Source organism: Aethalodelphis obliquidens, unplaced genomic scaffold, assembly GCF_003676395.1.
Source record: "Aethalodelphis obliquidens isolate GAN/ISIS:26980383/991018 unplaced genomic scaffold, ASM367639v1 scaffold10, whole genome shotgun sequence".
Taxonomy (NCBI): Eukaryota; Metazoa; Chordata; class Mammalia; order Artiodactyla; family Delphinidae; genus Aethalodelphis; species Aethalodelphis obliquidens.
The window spans coordinates 27,841,491-27,847,490 of NW_020837954.1; positions in this window are offsets into that span (position 1 = coordinate 27,841,491).

A 6,000-nucleotide genomic window follows, 5' to 3' on the forward strand; every position below is an offset into this window, starting at 1 on the left:
GGCTGGGGGTAATGCATGGAAATATAGGGAGCATGAGGTCCAGGACAGAGGAAGCACTCAATAAATCTGTTATTATTATAACTTATAAAAATGATTGTGTTGCTGCTGCTACTTTTGTTGTTAGTGGTGATAGAGATGAAAACCCGGAGGGCGTGATGTCATGGAAGGCAAGAGGAGAAGCTGTGTGGAGGAGTGGGTGGCCAGGGTCAAGACCCAGCCATGTTGATTTAGAAGCGCTTCACTGCCCACAGAGGGATGGACCCGCGGGCTTTAACTTTCCCTGGGATCTCAGGGCACAGCATTCTTCCTGATTCACTTCCTGCTGTTACTTAAACCACCGGCAGCCCTTTGCTATTTAGACCTGGTCTGGGCAACCCCCATGGTGCTCTTGGCCATCTGGGCACATTCTCATCTCTACCCAAACCAACAGAGTGAAGAATCTCTACCGTTCAGCGGAGATGTTTGTTCACATTTTGTTCAGGTTAGGGTAGGACCTAGACACAGACATACTAGGGTTACTTACACGGACAGTGTGATTGGAGGACTCAGAGAGACCTCCCATCTTGCCTCTGATTCTCCTCCGACTGGGGGAAGGGAGGAGGTGGGACAAAGTCTGTGAGGACCTTGGAGAAGGAGCTGGTGATGCTGAACTCATTCCAGCGAGACCTCCTGTAGAAGGGCTGAGACAACTGAGAAGCGTAATCCAAGACCCTGGAAACTCTGTGTGTGTCCGGATGCTGGTGTAAGTATGATGAAGGAGCAAAGGACAGTCGTGGCACGGGAAGACAGTGGAAAGAAAAGGAAGAGTGACTACTTAACTTTCCTTAGAGGTTGCTCAATCCTGGGCAAATCCCCTTTGCAAGTTGCATGAATGAGCCAAGATATCTAAAGTTCAGTCCTGCCCCAGCTCTGAGGGAGGAGCGTCACCTGACCACAGGGTCTTATCACAGTCTGCTTCCCCGGCCCAATGTGAGACTGGGACTTCCTGGATCCTGTATATTGTACAGGTGGCCTCATTTTAAGAAAATCTAATAAATAAAAAATTAAATTCTTGAATCAATTCCCTGAATTGGAATCTGATGGAGGGCAGAGGTCGTGTCTTATATTTCTTCCACATCCTTCACCCATTAAGCCCTCCATAAATACACATTGTTTCTCTACTAAATCATTCATCTCAGGGCTCTTGGAAATAATGAGCTCCCAAGCACTCGAAAGATACATTTCTATTTTCAAAGATTTCCTGGCAACTCTTTATGGGCGTATCTATTCTTTAGTCAAAAATACATCTGTAGACAATTTTAGTCCAAGTGCACATATAACCAGACAGAATCAAATTCATGCATTCATAATGACTTATCATGGCATTGCTCCGTTGGGCAATTTTATTTTAATAGGCAAATATGTACTTTATAATCAATAATAATTCTATTCCTAGGTGCATAGGAGGAAAAAGGAGCATAAGACATACTGCTTATAGGAAACTGGTTAATTTTTCCAGGCAAACGGTTATAACCTTTTAAAAGTTTTCTTGGTTTTTATTTTTTTATTTTTAATTTTTGGCCATGCCTCGTGGCATGCGAAATCTTAGTTCCCTGACCAGGGATTGAACCCGTGCCCCCTGCAGTGGAAGCTCAGAGTCTTAACCACTGGACCGCCAGGGAAGTCCTCTTGGCTTTTACAAGAGCAAGTTTCTGGGACCCCAGGACCTGCTCAGAAGAGAAAATGAATCCGCTGAATTCAAAGAACTTGCATTCATTCCAGGTGGCCAGATTCTTCTCCGTTCCTCGTCCTCTGTTCCAGTAGAGCAGAGGTGACTCATCTGGTGGCAGTGGTCCTCCGTCTCTGGTCAGGGCGGGGGAGCTTGGGGCCAGCTGTGGGCTGTGCTGACTCGCTCCGCTCAGATCCTGATGTACACACACCACCGCAGCAGCCCTGCACTGCCCGTGGGAGCCTTCCTACTCCCAGTCTTAAAAGGGTGAGAGCTTTCACCTCTAGAGGACTCTTTATTTGGTGCAATTAACCAAAAGTTGAGGCCCTTCTCCCAAAAATCTCTGTATATTTATTTTTTATTCTTTTGGAAGGGTAGATTTTAATGTCTGCTACTGTTGGGCTTATGGTTAGGTTCACAGACACAACCTCCCTTTTGGCATTTCTGTTGAATTCCAAGGAGCTGAGATGGTTCAGAGCAGGGTGGTGGGGGTGGGGGATCCTGTCCTATAAAGAGCTGGATTTTTCTTGCTCTTCGGTTTTCTAACTCCTCTTGGTGTATGTCTCCTTGTGCCATTGCCGTAGTACATTACGACCACAAATATGCCTCTCCCCGATGCAGTGCTGTGTAGCATGTTCCCTGAGAGATGAGTTGTTTGAAGTGAATACATTCACTCCTTGAGCCATGCTGAGAACAGACTTTTATGCACTTATACCTGTGTGGCCACCCAGGCTGTGAGCCTCCTGGAACTTTGGGGCTCGTCGTAATTCAAGGAAACCACTTTTATGCATAAATGAGAAATACATCCCTGGTTCGTGCATCACTGAGCGCTGGGCCATGAGGAAATGGCAGCCGCAACTCACAGAAGGAAGAAGAAAACCACAGCTTTGCCTGCAAAATTGGCTGCTTGAAGCAAAGTGTGCTAGCACTTTGGACAGGTTATATGCTCAAATTTGCTAAATCATTTATAGGAATCTCTTTTAAAAACAGAAATCTTTCCTTAAGCATCTGTGTTCTGAATTAGACACACCGCTATTTAAAATTCTTTAGTTTGTATTATTATGGTGAAGTGCAGGTGCAAGTATGGAAAAGCAAACGTTTGAGAAAAGCTATGGCTTTTATAGAGAGGCAGGGCTCAGTCTGCAATCATCTGATGCTTTGCAATGGGTGAGCAAAGAGCTCAAAGAATTGCATTCTCTTTAGGACAATGAGATTGCGACATAGTCCATTATTTTGACTTGTTAACATGGGTCATGGAAAATGATGTCACCAATTCTCTTTCGGTACAAAGGTGTCACAGAAGTCCTTTGTCGTGGACTATTACTCTGGAGTGTGAACGGGAGCTGGCTGCAGCTGGCCAGGAAGAAGGTCTTGAAATCCAGCTAAAGATAAGAGAATTGGCCCAGGTCTGGGCAGGTGAGGAGTCAAGTCCAGAGAAGGCTACCAAGGCAGAAGGAGCAGGTAGATTATAGGAAGTAGGAATACAGATGTTAGAGAGTTGAATGCTGGTCCCTGGGTGGAGGTCAAGTTTTCTTTGCTTGCTTTTATGCTTCTTGTTGGGTGTGGATAGACCTGAGTTTACAGGTTCTAATTCCTGGCTGAAAGCAGATGAGAGATCTGTGGGCGCTGACAGAGATGATGACCACAACAGTGATGATGGCAAGCACTTACCCGGTGATTACTGTGCTCACTGTTCTAAACATTTTATGCATTTCAACTCATTAATTCTCACAGGGAGTCTATGACATAGATGCTAGTGTCATTCCCATTTTACAGGTGTGGACCAAGAGATAGAGTTTACATAACTTGCCTAAGCATAATAAATGACAGAGCCAGGATTTGAACCTGGCTGTCCCCAGAGTGTGAGTCCATACTCATAACTCGATCTCTTAACATATTTTGTCCAACGCAATTTGGCTAGCCTATGAAATACTTTTTCTGAGGAACCTACTATGTAAGTCAACTTGGAAGCATGATGCTTCAAAAATACCTGTGTTCTTTCCGCAAATATCTCTGGCAGCTGGGAAAATATGAAAATAGTCAGCCTCTATGATTTGATGTATAAATTGTTTCCATTCTTATTTGCCTCAAGAATGTCCTCTGAATACTTCTTTTGCACTCCCCTTAAGCACACACCGTGGCCGAGCAGTGGAAAGAGATCTCTGGGAACCCCTTCAGACATTTGATTCTAATGTACTTAGCCCTTAAGAACTGACAGTGGGGGACCATCAGAATAACTTATCACTTTCTGAGCACTGACAACATAATAGGTGGTATTCTTGGCATTTTACCTGCACTATGTCCCTTAATCTTTGATCCGACTGATGAGGCAGGTACCATAATTCCAGTTTTACAGATGTGGAAACTGAGGCACAGAGGGTTCAATAATTTGCTTGCTCAACGTCCCTAAACAAGAAAGTGGTAAACCTGGGATTTAAACTTGTGTCGGGAAGACTTTAAAGTTCTTGCTCTTTACCACTGCAGTGCCGGTGCTTCAGAACCTGGTGACATTGGTCTGGATAACAATGTGAAAATGACTATGTCAATTTCCCAGGTGTACTGCAAGGAAGCAAAATTTGTCACCCAAAATACCTCTTTGCCATGTGGATTATTTTGAGCTGAAAACAATAAAGGCCCAAAAGACTCAAGAAGAAACTTGGACCTTCCCCCTTAGCTGCTTACAGAATTTAGATAGAGGGTCTGTTTTGTAATAGACCTCTCACCAGAGATATCTGCACAGAATCTGGGCTAAGTGTGGTAGGGGAAACTCTAGGCAGGTCCTAGAGATCAGAGTCCACTCTGTGTCCTGTTGTCTCTGTGTGGCTTAGCAAACATTTGTTTACCAAACATTTGCTTTTCCATCTTCATGTGAATGGCCTTCCTCCCCTTTGAAGCCCCAAACCCCTACCCTCAACATCCTCTTTTGTATTTAGCTGAAGATGGTATTTAAGGTGAGGGTTTTGGCCAGTTTGGCGAGTTATTCCATTCTCCTGGGCCTCTCCCATGTATACATGTTATTAAACTTCTGTTTGCTTTCTCATATTAATCTGCCTCATGCCAATTTTATTCTTAGACCAGCCAGAAGAAGGTAGAAGGGTGGAGGAAAATTTCTTCCTCCTTGACAGTAATTGAGAGATTTGTGATGTTTTTTCAGTGTGTCAACTTGACTAGGCTGAACCACATTTCCCAGAATTCATTTTCTTGTATGTTTCTGGTGACAGAGGAACCAAGGGAAAATTCTTGGGAGATTTCGAGGACTAAAGGGAAGCAGTAGCCCTCCTGCAGCTCACACATATGGTGGCCGATTTGCTGAGTCACTGCATGATTGGTGTAAAACAGCAGCTAGATCTGCAACACTCTCCTTCCCCTGGACCCTGCTTCAGTTTCTCTGACTCCTGGGCCAGGTGTATGTGTGTTTAGCTCTGTGACGAAGGGTCCAGCTTCTGTCCATCACCAAGGTCAGGCACAGGTTTTATATACCCTTGAGGGGTTTCAGCTCAGGCCTGTGGCTTCCAGCGTGCCCTTGATATCCTTTACTTTACAGCTATCTTCTCTTTTGCCCTGTAGACATCCAGCTCCAGCATCAGATGTAGAGACAGAGACTGTTTATCTAGCTCCACAGTTGCACGTGGCCGATTCCCTGGAACGAATCTCTATTGGTTCTGCTTCTCTGGTTAAACCCTGACTGCAATGGTCCCCTGCATGTCCTCTGTACTATGTGGTCCATGTCCCAGCATGAAGACCACTCCTTAGGCTCTATATTCCATTATGCTATTCCATTATGCTATTCTTTTTGATTCTTACCTATGATTCTTACCTTGTTTACAAGGTAGGAACTCTTGTCCCATTTTACAGAAGATGAAGCTGAGGTCCTGTGAGGTTTGATGGCTTTCCCATAGATTGCACAGGATTAGGACTATTAAAGAGAAAACTGCAGGCTCGAAATGGTGTCACCTGTGCTAAAACCCATGATACCATACCTAGATCGAATACCTGACCTGATTTGCAATTTTGACCTTCCCAGGAATGTAGTCTTAATCGGCCAGTCTGGAATTTTCTGGTCAGCACCAATGAGGTAATATGTCACATGGGCCCTCTCCATTACCCATCCCAAAGGAAGAAGGGATGGTCTGCATGATAGACCCTCACCCTTCCCCCCAAAAGAATGTGACCTGGCCAGAAACAATCTTTTCTTTGCTATTGCTAATAGCTTCCTTGCCTCAGCCTCCTGCCTATAAACACCTTTGATTTTGTACCCCCTTTCTGAGTGCCCTTCTATTTGGTAGCTGGGA